This window comes from Pleurodeles waltl, chromosome 6 (assembly GCF_031143425.1).
Source record: "Pleurodeles waltl isolate 20211129_DDA chromosome 6, aPleWal1.hap1.20221129, whole genome shotgun sequence".
Classification (NCBI taxonomy): domain Eukaryota; kingdom Metazoa; phylum Chordata; class Amphibia; order Caudata; family Salamandridae; genus Pleurodeles; species Pleurodeles waltl.
In genome coordinates this window covers 385108223-385127094 of record NC_090445.1, presented here as the reverse complement: position 1 = coordinate 385127094, position 18872 = coordinate 385108223, and the positions used below count along the sequence as shown (strand labels likewise).

Here is an 18872-nt window from a genome sequence, read left to right as displayed (position 1 = left end):
CAGTGTATTCAAAAAGAAATTTGCTAAATAACAAGAATAATAAAAACAGTATAGTCGCATGAATAGCCATAAATTGAAGAGCTGCAAAAAATGTTGATCAACCAAATTGAATAAAATATAACTCATATAAATGACAAAAGGATAGCATCATCACACAAAGGCCTTAGCCAAATATGAAATTCCTCTAAAGTAGATTGTAGCTCTTGTGTGCTGTAATTGTTCCTCTAATACAAAATTCATTTTTAATTTGTCTGCATTTTTGAAAAATAATGCCTGCTAGAAGTCAACTTTTTTAAATGATTTCATTCATGACACGTATTTCTCTAACCTGTGATTGTGGTCCCTGCTCAATTTCTCTTTTCCTCATCCCCATCCTGATTCTACTTCTTGAGGCACCAGGTTCCCTTCTTTATCCACCCCAACCAATCCAGGTCACCAAATCTATCATACAAGTCTGCCTGCATTCACTTTCCCTTTAAGTACAAGATAAGTTGTATCATTTGAACAGAGAGCATGAGAAAAGGAAGTTTATGGTGAGTGGTGGCTGGGGTTTTGAGGATTCACCTCATTTTCCTGAGAGCCGAGGTATCTGGGAGCTATAGTGTTTTGAGAGGAAAGAAATTAAAATCTCCAAGGTGCCACTGCTCGAGCCCTATAACGCTCGTTATGTGGAAGCAGATTGAGCAGAAAGAGAGGTCAGATACTCGCTCAACCTTTCCAAGGGACGGTAAACATTGAGTTATTATCTGGTTTTGCCTAGCAGGGTGAGAACAGCGTTTGTCAGGCGTTTGTCAGGCAATCGGAAGGGGAGACGAATGAGTCGTAGTTCTCTGGTATTATTCAAGTCTTCTTGCTAAGATAAAAGCAGAAAAGGGAACGTTGACAATAAGCAAGCTTAAAACGAGGTGTGATTCCTAGGTGAAATAACTTGAAAAGAGTTAAGATTTAAAAGATAAACAGAAGACCCTGATGAGGATTGAACTCGTGTCCCCTGGTTCCAAAAAATCCGTGCTTTGCCACTGAGCTACAAAGCCGGAGGATTTCCATACCTCAGAGTGCCATATGTAGTCTTAAGGCAGAATGTGGCCAGCTGTGAGTTTCAGAGTATGAGTGGAAACCTATGTACTTATGAATGTCAACATATAGGCACACATTAAACTACATTCTTAAGGCACTTTTCGTGGAAGGTGGCAAAACTCTATATTCTTAGGAGAATATTAAAGAACTCACATTACTCAGGATATGGATATCAGTAGTTAGTATCTCTGCAATCTGAGACATTTACAGGAAACTACTCATCAGAAGGGATATGTCAGTGCAGGGCAGACATAAATAAATGGCTCTTCAAACAGCTGACACTTTAGTAGTAAGAGCTGCTTTCTATTCCTTCCAGATATCCAAACTAAGTAGAAGGCCATGCTTGAAGGAAAGACATTCTTCTGGGCTCTCCATGAAAGACTAACTTTCTAATAAACACAACACCCTCTATTTTATTTAATGTATTTGCTACAATGGATTAGCCAGATGGGATCATCTAACGATTTCTGGATGTGTCTCGAAAGAGAGCGTAATTATACTGGGAGCAGTGCTGACCTTCAAAAACCAACATGATCGCACTTTGACGATGGTGGGATTTGTATCCACACATGCAGAGCACACTGTATGGGCAGTCCGCCACCTTAACCACTCACCCACTTCATTCACCCTGTAACAGGATTTAAATCATTTGTACACACGAGGTACTCTGTTGACAATAGTCTGTAGCTAAAATGAAAACAGTTGAAGTAAGATATCCAACTACCCACCTTCCCCCAACTTGGGTCCAACATATCATTTTCTGGCTAAATTCCTCCTTTGTGCTTATGAGACATAACAATTAGATTCCCCTAGACTTTGTCGGAACTGACGAGATATAATTGAATGTGGTTTTCAAAAGACTGAATTTTATGTTACAGGACAATTATAGAATCTTTTCCGGTTCCACTGTAATTGTAGTAATCAGGGTAACATGTTTGCATGTGAGCTGATCTTGCATACGGTATGTTGATGACGATCCTGTCGTCTACTCAGTCACCTCTAGGTGGCGCAGTTGGAAGCTGGGGGTATGTGTGAGGTCCAGTGGTGCAATCGGTTAGCGCGCAGTACTTATATAGCAGTACTTGCACTGAGCCATTCTGAAGTTGTGAGTTCGAGCCTCACCTGGCGCAACTGCATTATGTTTTTTAAATCATTTCACTGAATTGAAAAATGAAACTCAGATTAAAGATGGCGCTTGCTAAAGATTATTTACTTCTATTCAGAATGTTCCTGTCTGACTCCTCCGGGTCCCTAGGAGCACATCGCCTTCGGGACGATTCGTTTCACTGTATTATGATGTGCTGACTTGTGAACTATGCTTTCACATCAGTGTATTCAAAAAGAAATTTGCTAAATAACAAGAATAATAAAAACAGTATAGTCGCATGAATAGCCATAAATTGAAGAGCTGCAAAAAATGTTGATCAACCAAATTGAATAAAATATAACTCATATAAAAAACAAAAGGATAGCATCATCACACAAAGGCCTTAGCCAAATATGAAATTCCTCTAAAGTAGATTGTAGCTCTTGTGTGCTGTGATTGTTCCTCTCATACAAAATTCATTTTTAATTTGTCTGCATTTTTGAAAAATAATGCCTGCTAGAAGTCAACTTTTTTAAATGATTTCATTCATGACACGTATTTCTCTAACCTGTGATTGTGGTCCCTGCTCAATTTCACTTTTCCTCATCCCCATCCTGATTCTACTTCTTGAGGCACCAGGTTCCCTTCTTTATCCACCCCAACCAATCCAGGTCACCAAATCTATCATACAAGTCTGCCTGCATTCACTTTCCCTTTAAGTACAAGATAAGTTGTATCATTTGAACAGAGAGCATGAGAAAAGGAAGTTTATGGTGAGTGGTGGCTGGGGTTTTGAAGATTCACCTCATTTTCCTGAGAGCCGAGGTATCTGGGAGCTATAGTGTTTTGAGAGGAAAGAAATTAAAATCTCCAAGGTGCCACTGCTCGAGCTCTATAACGCTCGTTATATGGAAGCAGATTGAGCAGAAAGAGAGGTCAGATACTCGCTCAACCTTTCCAAGGGACGGTAAACATTGAGTTATTATCTGGTTTTGCCTAGCAGGGTGAGAACAGCGTTTGTCAGGCGTTTGTCAGGCAATCGGAAGGGGAGACGAATGAGTCGTAGTTCTCTGGTATTATTCAAGTCTTCTTGCTAAGATAAAAGCAGAAAAGGGAACGTTGACAATAAGCAAGCTTAAAACGAGGTGTGATTCCTAGGTGAAATAACTTGAAAAGAGTTAAGATTTAAAAGATAAACAGAAGATCCTGATGAGGATTGAACTCGTGTCCCCTGGTTCCAAAAAATCCGTGCTTTGCCACTGAGCTACAAAGCCGGAGGATTTCCATATCTCAGAGTGCCATATGTAGTCTTAAGGCAGAATGCGGCCAGCTGTGAGTTTCAGAGTATGAGTGGAAACCTATGTACTTATGAATGTCAACATATAGGCACACATTAAACTACATTCTTAAGGCACTTTTCGTGGAAGGTGGCAAAACTCTATATTCTTAGGAGAATATTAAAGAACTCACATTACTCAGGATATGGATATCAGTAGTTAGTATCTCTGCAATCTGAGACATTTACAGGAAACTACTCATCAGAAGGGATATGTCAGTGCAGGGCAGACATAAATAAATGGCTCTTCAAACAGCTGACACTTTAGTAGTAAGAGCTGCTTTCTATTCCTTCCAGATATCCAAACTAAGTAGACGGCCATGCTTGAAGGAAAGACATTCTTCTGGGCTCTCCATGAAAGACTAACTTTCTAATAAACACAACACCCTCTATTTTATTTAATGTATTTGCTACAATGGATTAGCCAGATGGGATCATCTAACGATTTCTGGATGTGTCTCGAAAGAGAGCGTAATTATACTGGGAGCAGTGCTGACCTTCAAAAACCAACATGATCGGACTTTGACGATGGTGGGATTTGTATCCACACATGCAGAGCACACTGTATGGGCAGTCCGCCACCTTAACCACTCACCCACTTCATCCACCCTGTAACATGATTTAAAGCATTTGTACACACGAGGTACTCTGTTGACACTAGTCTGTAGCTAAAATGAAAACAGTTGAAGTAAGATATCCAACTACCCACCTTCCCCCAACTTGGGTCCAATATATCATTTTCTGGCTAAATTCCTCCTTTGTGCTTATGAGACATAACAATTAGATTCCCCTAGACTTTGTCGGAACTGACGAGATATAATTGAATGTGGTTTTCAAAAGACTGAATTTTATGTTACAGGACAATTATAGAATCTTTTCCGGTTCCACTGTAATTGTAGTAATCAGGGTAACATGTTTGCATGTGAGCTGATCTTGCATACGGTATGTTGATGACGATCCTGTCGTCTACTAAGTCACCTCTAGGTGGCGCAGTTGGACTCATGGTGTATGTGTGAGCTCCAGTGGCGCAATCGGTTAGCGCGCGGTACTTATACAGCAGTACTTGCACTGAGCCATGCCGAGGTTGTGAGTTCGAGCCTCACCTGGAGCAACTGCATTATCTTTTTTAAATCATTTCAATGAAAGGAAAAATTAAACTCAGATTAAAGATGGCGCTTGCTAAAGATTATTTACTTCTATTCAGAATCTTCCTGTCTAACTCCTCCGGGTCCCTAGGATCACATCGCCTTCGGGACGATTCGTTTCACTGCATTATGATGTGCTGACTTGTGAACTATGCATTCACATCAGTGTATTCAAAAAGAAATTTGCTAAATAACAAGAATAATAAAAACAGTATAGTCGCATGAATAGCCATAAATTGAAGAGCTGCAAAAAATGTTGATCAACCAAATTGAATAAAATATAACTCATATAAATGGCAAAAGGATAGCATCATCACACAAAGGCCTTAGCCAAATATGCTATTCCTCTAAAGTAGATTGTACCTCTTGTGTGCTGTGATTGTTCCTCCAATACAAAATTCATTTTTAATTTGTCTGCAATTTTGAAAAATAATGCCTGCTAGAAGTCAACTTTTTAAAATGATTTCATTCATGACACGTATTTCTCTAACCTGTGATTGTGGTCCATGCTCAATTTCTCTTTTCCTCATCCCCATCCTGATTCTACTTCTTGAGACACCAGGTTCACTTCTTTATCCACCCCAACCAATCAAGGTCACCAAATCTATCAAACAAGTCTGCCTGCATTCACTTTCACTTTAAGTACAAGATAAGTTGTATCATTTGAACAGAGAGCATGAGAAAAGGAAGTTTATGGTGAGTGGTGGCTGGGGTTTTGAGGATTCACCTCATTTTCCTGAGAGCCGAGGTATCTGGGAGCTATAGTGTTTTGAGAGGAAAGAAATTAAAATCTCCAAGGTGCCACTGCTCGAGCCCTATAACGCTCGTTATGTGGAAGCAGATTGAGCAGAAAGAGAGGTCAGATACTCGCTCAACCTTTCCAAGGGACGGTAAACATTGAGTTATTATCTGGTTTTGCCTAGCAGGGTGAGAACAGCGTTTGTCAGGCGTTTGTCAGGCAATGGAAGGGGAGACGAATGAGTCGTAGTTCTCTGGTATTATTCAAGTCTTCTTGCTAAGATAAAAGCAGAAAAGGGAACGTTGACAATAAGCAAGCTTAAAACGAGGTGTGATTCCTAAGTGAAAAAAAGAGTTAAGATTTAAAAGATAATCAGAAGACCCTGATGAGGATTGAACTCGTGTCCCCTGGTTCTAAACAATCAGTGCTTTGCCACTGAGCTACAAAGCCGGAGGGTTTCCATATCTCAGAGTGCCATATGTAGTCTTAAGGCAGAATGTGGCCAGCTGTGAGTTTCAGAGTATGAGTGGAAGCCTATGTACTTATGAATGTCAACATATAGGCACAAATTAAACTACATTCTTAAGGCACTTTTCTTGGAAGGTGGCAAAACTCTATATTCTTAGGAGAATATTAAAGTACTCACATTTCTCAGGATATGGATATCAGTAGTTAGTATCTCTGCAATCTGAGACATTTACAGGAAACTGCTCATCAGAAGGGATATGTCAGTGCAGGGCAGACATAAATAAATGGCTCTTCAAACAGCTGACACTTTAGTAGTAAGAGCTGCTTTCTATTCCTTCCAGATATCCAAACTAAGTAGAAGGCCATGCTTGAAGGAAAGACATTCTTCTGGGCTCTCCATGAAAGACTAACTTTCTAATAAACACAACACCCTCTATTTTATTTGATGTATTTGCTACAATGGATTAGCCAGATGGGATCATCTAACGATTTCTGGATGTGTCTCGAAAGAGAGCGTAATTATACTGGGAGCAGTGCTGACCTTCAAAAACCAACATGATCGGACTTTGACGATGGTGGGATTTTTATCCACACATGCAGAGCACACTGTATGGGCAGTCCACCACCTTAACCACTCACCCACTTCATCCACCCTGTAACAGGATTTAAAGCATTTGTACACACGAGGTACTCTGTTGACACTAGTCTGTAGCTAAAATGAAAACAGTTGAATTAAGATATCCAACTACCCACCTTCCCCCAACTTGGGTCCAACATATCATTTTCTGGCTAAATTCCTCCTTTGTGCTTATGAGACATAACAATTAGATTCCCCTAGACTTTGTCGGAACTGACGAGATATAATTGAATGTGGTTTTCAAAAGACTGAATTTTATGTTACAGGACAATTATAGAATCTTTTCCGGTTCCACTGTAATTGTAGTAATCAGGGTAACATGTTTGCATGTGAGCTGATCTTGCATACGGTATGTTGATGACGATCCTGTCGTCTACTGAGTCACCTCTAGGTCACGCAGTTGGACTCATGGTGTATGTGTGAGCTCCAGTGGCGCAATCGGTTAGCGCGCGGTACTTATACAGTAGTACTTGCACTGAGCCATGCTGAGGTTGTGAGTTCCTGGCGCAACTGCATTATCTTTTTTAAATCAATTCACTGAAAGTAAAAATTAAACTCAGATTAAAGATGGCGCTTGCTAAAGATTATTTACTTCTATTCAGAATCTTCCTGTCTGACTCCTCCGGGTCCCTAGGATCACATCGCCTTCGGTACGGTTCGTTTCACTGCATTATGATGTGCTGACTTGTGAACTATGCATTCACATCAGTGTATTCAAAAAGAAATTTGATAAATAACAAGAATAATAAAAACAGTATAGTCGCATGAATAGCCATAAATTGAAGAGCTGCAAAAAATGTTGATCAACCAAATTGAATAAAATATAACTCATATAAATGGAAAAAGGATAGCATCATCACACAAAGGCCTTAGCCAAATATGCTATTCCTCTAAAGTAGATTGTAGCTCTTGTGTGCTGTGATTGTTCCTCCAATACAAAATTCATTTTTAATTTGTCTGCAATTTTGAAAAATAATGCCTGCTAGAAGTCAACTTTTTAAAATGATTTCATTCATGACACGTATTTCTCTAACCTGTGATTGTGGTCCCTGCTCAATTTCTCTTTTCCTCATCCCCATCCTGATTCTACTTCTTGAGACACCAGGTTCACTTCTTTATCCACCCCAACCAATCAAGGTCACCAAATCTATGAAACAAGTCTGCCTGCATTCACTTTCACTTCAAGTACAAGATAAGTTGTATCATTTGAACAGAGAGCATGAGAAAAGGAAGTTTATGGTGAGTGGTGGCTGGGGTTTTGAGGATTCACCTCATTTTCCTGAGAGCCAAGGTATCTGTGAGCTATAGTGTTTTGAGAGGAAAGAAATTAAAATCTCCAAGGTGCCACTGCTCGAGCCCTATAACGCTCGTTATGTGGAAGCAGATTGAGCAGAAAGAGAGGTCAGATACTCGCTCAACCTTTCAAGGGACGGTAAACATTGAGTTATTATCTGGTTTTGCCTAGCAGGGTGAGAACAGCGTTTGTCAGGCAATCGGAAGGGGAGACGAATGAGTCGTAGTTCTCTGGTATTATTCAAGTCTTCTTGCTAAGATAAAAGCAGAAAAGGGAACGTTGACAATAAGCAAGCTTAAAACGAGGTGTGATTCCTAGGTGAAATAACTTGAAAAGAGTTAAGATTTAAAAGATAAACAGAAGACCCTGATGAGGATTGAACTCGTGTCCCCTGGTTCTAAAAAATCAGTGCTTTGCCACTGAGCTACAAAGCCGGAGAGTTTCCACATCTCAGAGTGCCATATGTAGTCTTAAGGCAGAAGGTGGCGAGCTGTGAGTTTCAGAGTATGAGTGGAAACCTATGTACTTATGAATGTCAACATATAGGCACAAATTAAACTACATTCTTAAGGCACTTTTCTTGGAAGGTGGCAAAACTCTATATTCTTAGGAGAATATTAAAGTACTCACATTACTCAGGATATGGATATCAGTAGTTAGTATCTCTGCAATCTGAGACATTTACAGGAAACTACTCATCAGAAGGGATATGTCAGTGCAGGGCAGACATAAATAAATGGCTCTTCAAACAGCTGACACTTTAGTAGTAGGAGCTGCATCCTATTCCTTCCAGATATCCAAACTAAGTAGAAGGCCATGCTTGAAGGAAAGACATTCTTCTGGGCTCTCCATGAACGACTAACTTTCAAATAAACACAACACCCTCTATTTTATTTAATGTATTTGCTACAATGGATTAGCCAGATGGGATCATCTAACGATTTCTGGATGTGTCTCGAAAGAGAGCGTAATTATACTGGGAGCAGTGCTGACCTTCAAAAACCAACATGATCGGACTTTGACGATGGTAGGATTTGTATCCACACATGCAGAGCACACTGTATGGGCAGTCCGCCACCTTAACCACTCACCCACTTCATCCACCCTGTAACAGGATTTAAATCATTTGTACACACGAGGTACTCTGTTGAGAATAGTCTGTAGCTAAAATGAAAACAGTTGAAGTAAGATATCCAACTACCCACCTTCCCCCAACTTGGGTCCAACATATCATTTTCTGGCTAAATTCCTCCTTTGTGCTTATGAGACATAACAATTAGATTCACATAGACTTTGTCGGAACTGACGAGATATAATTGAATGTGGTTTTCAAAAGACTGAATTTTATGTTACAGGACAATTATAGAATCTTTTCCGGTTCCACTGTAATTGTAGTAATCAGGGTAACATGTTTGCATGTGAGCTGATCTTGCATACGGTATGTTGATGACGATCCTGTCGTCTACTCAGTCACCTCTAGGTCACGCAGTTGGACTCATGGTGTATGTGTGAGCTCTAGTGGTGCAATCGGTTAGCGCGCAGTACTTATATAGCAGTACTTGCATTGAGCCATGCTGAAGTTGTGAGTTCGAGCCTCACCTGGAGCAACTGCATTATGTTTTTTAAATCATTTCACTGAATTGAAAAATTAAACTCAGATTAAAGATGGCGCTTGCTAAAGATTATTTACTTCTATTCAGAATGTTCCTGTCTGACTCCTCCGGGTCCCTAGGAGCACATCGCCTTCGGGACGATTCGTTTCACTGTATTATGATGTGCTGACTTGTGAACTATGCTTTCACATCAGTGTATTCAAAAAGAAATTTGCTAAATAACAAGAATAATAAAAACAGTATAGTCGCATGAATAGCCATAAATTGAAGAGCTGCAAAAAATGTTGATCAACCAAATTGAATAAAATATAACTCATATAAATGACAAAAGGATAGCATCATCACACAAAGGCCTTAGCCAAATATGAAATTCCTCTAAAGTAGATTGTAGCTCTTGTGTGCTGTGATTGTTCCTCTAATACAAAATTCATTTTTAATTTGTCTGCATTTTTGAAAAATAATGCCTGCTAGAAGTCAACTTTTTTAAATGATTTCATTCATGACACGTATTTCTCTAACCTGTGATTGTGGTCCCTGCTCAATTTCTCTTTTCCTCATCCCCATCCTGATTCTACTTCTTGAGGCACCAGGTTCCCTTCTTTATCCACCCCAACCAATCCAGGTCACCAAATCTATCATACAAGTCTGCCTGCATTCACTTTCCCTTTAAGTACAAGATAAGTTGTATCATTTGAACAGAGAGCATGAGAAAAGGAAGTTTATGGTGAGTGGTGGCTGGGGTTTTGAAGATTCACCTCATTTTCCTGAGAGCCGAGGTATCTGGGAGCTATAGTGTTTTGAGAGGAAAGAAATTAAAATCTCCAAGGTGCCACTGCTCGAGCTCTATAACGCTCGTTATATGGAAGCAGATTGAGCAGAAAGAGAGGTCAGATTACTCGCTCAACCTTTCCAAGGGACGGTAAACATTGAGTTATTATCTGGTTTTGCCTAGCAGGGTGAGAACAGCGTTTGTCAGGCGTTTGTCAGGCAATCGGAAGGGGAGACGAATGAGTCGTAGTTCTCTGGTATTATTCAAGTCTTCTTGCTAAGATAAAAGCAGAAAAGGGAACGTTGACAATAAGCAAGCTTAAAACGAGGTGTGATTCCTAGGTGAAAAAAAGAGTTAAGATTTAAAAGATAAACTGAAGACACTGATGAGGATTGAACTCGTGTCCGCTGGTTCTAAACAATCAGTGCTTTGCCACTGAGCTACAAAGCCGGAGGGTTTCCATATCTCAGAGTGCCATATGTAGTCTGAAGGCAGAATGTGGCCAGCTGTGAGTTTCAGAGTATGAGTGGAAGCCTATGTACTTATGAATGTCAACATATAGGCACAAATTAAACTACGTTCTTAAGGCACTTTTCTTGGAAGGTGGCAAAACTCTATATTCTTAGGAGAATATTAAAGTACTCACATTACTCAGGATATGGATATCAGTAGTTAGTATCTCTGCAATCTGAGACATTTACAGGAAACTGCTCATCAGAAGGGATATGTCAGTGCAGGGCAGACATAAATAAATGGCTCTTCAAACAGCTGACACTTTAGTAGTAAGAGCTGCTTTCTATTCCTTCCAGATATCCAAACTAAGTAGAAGGCCATGCTTGAAGGAAAGACATTCTTCTGGGCTCTCCATGAAAGACTAACTTTCTAATAAACACAACACCCTCTATTTTATTTGATGTATTTGCTACAATGGATTAGCCAGATGGGATCATCTAACGATTTCTGGATGTGTCTCGAAAGAGAGCGTAATTATACTGGAGCAGTGCTGACCTTCAAAAACCAACATGATCGGACTTTGACGATGGTGGGATTTGCATCCACACATGCAGAGCACACTGTATGGGCAGTCCACCACCTTAACCACTCACCCACTTCATCCACCCTGTAACAGGATTTAAAGCATTTGTACACACGAGGTACTCTGTTGACACTAGTCTGTAGCTAAAATGAAAACAGTTGAATTAAGATATCCAACTACCCACCTTCCCCCAACTTGGGTCCAACATATCATTTTCTGGCTAAATTCCTCCTTTGTGCTTATGAGACATAACAATTAGATTCCCCTAGACTTTGTCGGAACTGACGAGATATAATTGAATGTGGTTTTCAAAAGACTGAATTTTATGTTACAGGACAATTATAGAATCTTTTCCGGTTCCACTGTAATTGTAGTAATCAGGGTAACATGTTTGCATGTGAGCTGATCTTGCATACGGTATGTTGATGACGATCCTGTCGTCTATTAAGTCACCTCTAGGTCGCGCATTTGGACTCATGGTGTATGTGTGAGCTCCAGTGGCGCAATCGGTTAGCGCGCGGTACTTATACAGTAGTACTTGCACTGAGCCATGCCGAAGTTGTGAGTTCGAGCCTCACCTGGAGCAACTGCATTATCTTTTTTAAATCATTTCAATGAAAGGAAAAATTAAACTCAGATTAAAGATGGCGCTTGCTAAAGATTATTTACTTCTATTCAGAATCTTCCTGTCTGACTCCTCCGGGTCCCTAGGATCACATCGCCTTCGGGACGATTCGTTTCACTGCATTATGATGTGCTGACTTGTGAACTATGCATTCACATCAGTGTATTCAAAAAGAAATTTGCTAAATAACAAGAATAATAAAAACAGTATAGTCGCATGAAGAGCCATAAATTGAAGAGCTGCAAAAAATGTTGATCAACCAAATTGAATAAAATATAACTCATATAAATGGCAAAAGGATAGCATCATCACAAAAAGGCCTTAGCCAAATATGCTATTCCTCTAAAGTAGATTGTAGCTCTTGTGTGCTGTGATTGTTCCTCCAATACAAAATTCATTTTTAATTTGTCTGCAATTTTGAAAAATAATGCCTGCTAGAAGTCAACTTTTTAAAATGATTTCATTCATGACACGTATTTCTCTAACCTGTGATTGTGGTCCATGCTCAATTTCACTTTTCCTCATCCCCATCCTGATTCTACTTCTTGAGACACCAGGTTCACTTCTTTATCCACCCCAACCAATCAAGGTCACCAAATCTATGAAACAAGTCTGCCTGCATTCACTTTCACTTTAAGTACAAGATAAGTTGTATCATTTGAACAGAGAGCATGAGAAAAGGAAGTTTATGGTGAGTGGTGGCTGGGGTTTTGAGGATTCACCTCATTTTCCTGAGAGCCGAGGTATCTGGGAGCTATAGTGTTTTGAGAGGAAAGAAATTAAAATCTCCAAGGTGCCAATGCTCGAGCCCTATAACGCTCGTTATGTGGAAGCGGATTGAGCAGAAAGAGAGGTCAGATACTCGCTCAACCTTTCCAAGGGACGGTAAACATTGAGTTATTATCTGGTTTTGCCTAGCAGGGTGAGAACAGCGTTTGTCAGGCGTTTGTCAGGCAATGGAAGGGGAGACGAATGAGTCGTAGTTCTCTGGTATTATTCAAGTCTTCTTGCTAAGATAAAAGCAGAAAAGGGAACGTTGACAATAAGCAAGCTTAAAACGAGGTGTGATTCCTAGGTGAAATAACTTGAAAAGAGTTAAGATTTAAAAGATAAACAGAAGACCCTGATGAGGATTGAACTCGTGTCCCCTGGTTTTAAAAAATCAGTGCTTTGCCACTGAGCTACAAAGCCGGAGGGTTTCCATATCTGAAAGTGCCCTATGTAGTCTTAAGGCAGAATGTGGCCAGCTGTGAGTTTCAGAGTATGAGTGGAAACCTATGTACTTATGAATGTCAACATATAGGCACAAATTAAACTACATTCTTAAGGCACTTTTCTTGGAAGGTGGCAAAACTCTATATTCTAAGGAGAATATTAAAGTACTCACATTACTCAGGATTGGAAATCAGTAGTTAGTATCTCTGCAATCTGAGACATTTACAGGAAACTACTCATCAGAAGGGATATGTCAGTGCAGGGCAGACATAAATAAATGGCTCTTCAAACAGCTGACAATTTAGTAGTAAAAGCTGCTTTCTATTCCTTCCAGATATCCAAACTAAGTAGAAGGCCATGCTTGAAGGAAATACATTCTTCTGGGCTCTCCATGAAAGACTAACTTTCTAATAAACACAACACCCTCTATTTTATTTAATGTATTTGCTACAATGGATTAGCCAGATGGGATCATCTAACGATTTCTTGATGTGTCTCGAAAGAGAGCGTAATTATACTGGGAGCAGTGCTGACCTTCAAAAACCAACATGATCGGACTTTGACGATGGTGGGATTTGTATCCACACATGCAGAGCACACTGTATGGGCAGTACGCCACCTTAACCACTCACCCACTTCATCCACCCTGTAACAGGATTTAAAGCATTTGTACACACGAGGTACTCTGTTGACACTAGCCTGTAGCTAAAATGAAAACAGTTGAAGTAAGATATCCAACTACCCACCTTCCCCCAACTTGGGTCCAACATATCATTTTCTGGCTAAATTCCTCCTTTGTGCTTATGAGACATAACAATTAGATCCCCCTAGACTTTGTCGGAACTGGCGAGATATAATTGAATGTGGTTTTCAAAAGACTGAATTTTAAGTTACAGGACAATTATAGAATATTTCCGGTTCCACTGCAATTGTAGTAATCAGGGTAAAATGTTTGCATGTGAGCTGATCTTGCATACGGTATGTTGATGAAGATCCTGTCATCTGCTAAGTCACCTCTAGGTGGCGCAGTTCGACTCATGGTGTATGTGTGAGCTCTAGTGGCGCAATCGGTTAGCGCGCGGTACTTATACAGCAGTACTTGCACTGAGCCATGCTGAGGTTGTGAGTTCGAGTCTCACCTGGAGCAACTGCATTATCTATTTTAAATCATTTCACTGAAAGGAAAAATTAAACTAAGATTAAAGATGGCGCTTGCTAAAGATTATTTACTTCCATTCAGAATCTTCCTGTCTGACTCCTCCGGGTCCCTAGGATCACATCCCCTTTGGGACGATTCGTTTCACTGTATTATGATGTGCTGACTTGTGAACTATGCATTCACATCAGTGTATTCAAAAAGAAATTTGCTAAATAACAAGAATAATAAAAACAGTATAGTCGCATGAATAGCCATAAATTGAAGAGCTGCAAAAAATATCTATCAACCAAATTGAATAAAATATATCTCATATAAATGGCAAAAGGATAGCATCATCACACAAAGGCCTTAGCCAAATATGCTATTCCTCTAAAGTAGATTGGGCCCAACATATCATTTTCTGGCTAAATTCCTCCTTTGTGCTTATGAGACATAACAATTAGATTCCCCTAGACTTTGTCGGAACTGACGAGATATAATTGAATGTGGTTTTCAAAAGACAGAATTTTATGTTACAGGACAATTATAGAATCTTTTCCGGTTCCACTGTAATTGTAGTAATCAGGGTAACATGTTTGCATGTGAGCTGATCTTGCATACGGTATGTTGATGAAGATCCTGTTGTCTACTAAGTCACCTCTAGGTGGCGCAGTTGGAACCATGATGTATGTGTGAGCTCCAGTGGCGTAATCGGTCAGCTTGCGTATTACAGCAGTACTTACTCTGAGCTATGCCGAGGTTGGGAGATCGAGCATCACCTGGAACAACTGCATTATCTATTTTAAATCATTTCACTGAAAGGAAAAATTAAACTCAGATTAAAGATGGCGCTTGCTAAAGATTATTTACTTCCATTCAGAATCTTCCTGTCTGACTCCTCTGGGTCCCTAGGATCACATCCCCTTCGGGACGATTCGTTTCACTGTATTATGATGTGCTGACTTGTGAACTATGCATTCACATCAGTGTATTCCAAAATAAATTTGCAAAACAACAAGAATAATAAAAAGAGTACAGTCGCATGAATAGCCATAAATTGAAGAGCTGCAAAAAATATTGATCAACCAAATTGAATAAATATAACTCATATAAATGGCAAAAGGATAGCATCATCACACAAAGGCCTTAGCCAAATATGCTATTCCTCTAAAGTAGATTGTGGCTATTGTGTGCTGTGAATGTTCCTCCAATACAAAATTCATTTTTAATTTGTCTGCAATTTTGAAAATTAATGCCTGCTAGAAGTCAACTTTTTAAAATGATTTCATTCATGACACGTATTTCTCTAACCTGTGATTGTGGTCCCTGCTCAATTTCTCTTTTCCTCATCTCCATCCTGATTCTACTTCTTGAGACACCAGGCTCCCTTCTTTATCCACCCCAACCAATCAAGGTGACCAAATCTATGAAACAAGTCTGCCTGCTTTCACTTTCACTTTAAGTACAAGATAAGTTGTATCATGTGAACAGAGAGCATGAGAAAAGGAAGTTTATGGTGGGTGGTGGCTGGGGTTTTGAGGATTCACCTCATTTTCCTGAGAGCCGAGGTATCTGGGAGCTATAGTGTTTTGAGTGGAAAGAAATTAAAATCTCCAAGGTGCCACTGCTCGAGCCCTATAACGCTCGTTATGTGGAAGCAGATTGAGCAGAAAGAGAGGTCAGAGTACTCGCTCAACCTTTCCAAGGAACGGTAAACATTCAGTTATTATCTGGTTTTGCCTAGCAGGGTGAGAACAGCGTTTGTCAGGCGTTTGTCAGGCAATCGGAAGGGGAGACGAATGAGTCGTAGTTCTATGGTATTATTCAAGTCTTCTTGCTAAGATAAAAGCAGAAAAGGGAACGTTGACAATAAGCAAGCTTAAAACAAGGTGTGATTCCTAGATGAAGTGACTTGAAAAGAGTTAAGATGGAAAACACAAAGAGAAGGCCCTGATGAGGATTGAACTCGTGTCCTCTGGTTTAAAAAAAAATCAGTGCTTTGACACTGAGCTACAAAGTCGGACTGCTTACATAGCTCAAAGTGCCATATGTAGTCTGAAGGCAGAACGTAGATACCTATGGGTTTCAGAGTATAAATGGAAACCTATGTACTTATGAATGTCTACACATAGGCACAAATGAAACTACATTCTTAAGGCACTTTTCTTAGAGGGTGGCAAAACTCTATTTTCATAGGAGGATAGAAAAGTACTCACATTACTCAGGATATGGATAGCGCTAGTTAGTATCTCTGCAATCTGAGACATTTACAGGAAACTACTCATCAGAAGGGATATGTCAGTGCAGGGCAGACATAAATAAATGGCTCTTCAAACAGCTGACACTTTAGCAGTAAGAGCTGCTTTCTATTCGTTCCAGATATCCAAACTAAGTAGAAGGCCATGCTTGAAGGAAAGACATTCTTCTGGGCTTTCCATGAAATACTACATTTCTAATAAACACAACACCCTCTATTTTATTTAATGTATTTGCTACAATAGATTAGCCAGATGGGATCATCTAACGATTTCTGGATGTGTCTCGAAAGAGGGCGTAATTATACTGGGAGCAGTGCTGACCTTCAAAAACCAACATAATCGGACTTTGACGATGGTGGGATTTGTATCCACACATGTAGAGCACAGTGTATGGGCAGCCCATAACCTTAACCACTCGCCCACTTCATCCACCCTGTAACAGGATTTAAAGTATTTGTACACACGAGGTACTCTGTTGACACTAGTCTGTAGCTAAAACGAAAACAGTTGAAGTAAGATATCCAACTCCCCAACTTTACCCCAACTTGGGTCCAACATATCATTTTCTGGCTAAATTCCTCCTTTGTGCTTATGAGACATAACAATTAGATTCCCGTAGACTTTGTCGGAACTGGCGAGATATAATTGAATGTGGTTTTAAAAAGACAGAATTTTATGTTACAGGACAATTATAGAATCTTTTCCGGTTCCACTGTTATTGTAGTAATCAGGGTAACATATTTGCATGTGAGCTGATCTTGTATACGGTATGTTGATGAAGATCCTGTCGTCTACTAAGTCACCTCTAGGTGGCGCAGTAGGAATCATGATGTATGTGTGAGCTCCAGTGGCTCAATTGTGGTACTTATACAGCAGTACTTACACTGAGTTATTCCGAGGTTGTGAGTTCGAGCCTCACCTAGAGCAACTGCATTATCTTTTTTAAATCATTTCACTGAAAGGAAAAATTAAACTCAGATTAAAGATGATGCTTGCTAAGGATTATTTACTTCTATTCAGAATCTTCCTGTCTGACTCCTCCGGATCCATAGGATCACATCCCCTTCGGAACGATTCGTTTCACTATATTATGATGTGCTGACTTGTAAACTATGCATTCACATCAGTGTATTCAAAAAGAAATTTGCAAAATAACAAGAATAATAAAAACAGTATAGTGGCATGAATAGCCATAAATTGAAGAGCTGCAAAAAATATTGATCAACCAAATTGAATAAAATATAACTCATATAAATGGCAAAAGGATAGCATCATCACACAATGGCCTTAGCCAAATATGCTATTCCTCTAATGTAGATTGTGGCTCTTGTGTGCTGTGATTGTTCCTCCAATACAAAATTAATTTTTAATTTGTCTGCAATTTTGAAAAATAATGCCTGCTAGAAGTCACATTTTTAAAATGATTTCATTCATGACACGTATTTCTCTAACCTGTGATTGTGGTCCCTGCTCAATTTCTCTTTTCCTCATCCCCATTTTGATTCTACTTCTTGAGACACCAGGTTCACTTCTTTATCCACCCCAACCAATCAAGGTCACCAAATCTATGAAGCAAGTCTGCCTGCATTTACTTTCACTTTAAGTACAAGATAAGTTGTATCATTTGAACAGAGAGCATGAGAAAAGCAAGGTTATGGTGAGTGGTGGCTGGGGTTTTGAGGATTCACCTCATTTTCCTGAGAGCCGAGGTATCTGGGAGCCATAGTTTTTTGAGAGGAAAGAAATTAAAATCTCCAAGGTGCCACTGCTCGAGCCCTATAACGCTCGTTATGTGGAAGCGGATTGAGCAGAAAGAGAGGTCAGAGTACTCGCTCTACCTTTCCAAGGAACGGTAAACATTGAGTTATTATCTGGCATTGCCTAGCAGTGGGAGAACAGCGTTTGTCAGGCAATCGGAAGGGGAAGGGGAAGGGGAAGGGGAAGGGGAAGGGGAAGGGGAAGGGGAAGGGGGAGGGGGAGGGGGAGGGGGAGGGGGAGGGGAGGGCAGGGGAATGACTTGAAGTTCTATGGTATTATTCAAGTCTTCTTGCTAAGATAAAAGCAGAAAAGGGAACCTTGGCAATAATCAAGCTTAAAACGAGGTGTGATTCCTAGGTGGAATGACTTGAAAAGAGTTAAAATGGAAAACATAAAAAAAGGCACTGATGAGGACTGAACTTGTGTGCCCCCGTTTTTAAAACCTGCTCTCTGCCACTGAGCTACAAAGTCAGGTTGCTCTTAGCCATCAAACTGCAAAATATAGTCTTTTTATTTTATTTTTTATATATGTTTATTGAGAAGTACGTGTCAATATACAGACTGTGTTAAATAGAGAAACAATACATCAAATTATGGCCATATATGAAAAATATTATGAAATATTAACTTCTCAGATTTCTAAACACAAAAAAAAAAACATTATACATATATCAATA

At 39.7% G+C, this 18872-nt stretch overlaps 4 non-coding genes across 4 annotated transcripts; all 4 read left to right on the top strand.

The window, feature by feature from the left end:
• The first annotated feature begins 4516 nt into the window (after nt 1-4516).
• Nucleotides 4517-4611, top strand: TRNAI-UAU (transfer RNA isoleucine (anticodon UAU)). Its single transcript has 2 exons — nt 4517-4554; nt 4576-4611. It is a non-coding gene; the product is annotated as a tRNA-Ile (tRNA).
• A 4684-nt stretch (nt 4612-9295) lies between these two features.
• On the top strand, nt 9296-9390 carry TRNAI-UAU (transfer RNA isoleucine (anticodon UAU)). Its single transcript has 2 exons — nt 9296-9333; nt 9355-9390. It is a non-coding gene; the product is annotated as a tRNA-Ile (tRNA).
• Nucleotides 9391-11692: 2302 nt separating this feature from the next.
• Nucleotides 11693-11787, top strand: TRNAI-UAU (transfer RNA isoleucine (anticodon UAU)). Its single transcript has 2 exons — nt 11693-11730; nt 11752-11787. It is a non-coding gene; the product is annotated as a tRNA-Ile (tRNA).
• A 2306-nt stretch (nt 11788-14093) lies between these two features.
• Nucleotides 14094-14188, top strand: TRNAI-UAU (transfer RNA isoleucine (anticodon UAU)). Its single transcript has 2 exons — nt 14094-14131; nt 14153-14188. It is a non-coding gene; the product is annotated as a tRNA-Ile (tRNA).
• The last annotated feature ends 4684 nt before the right edge of the window (nt 14189-18872 follow it).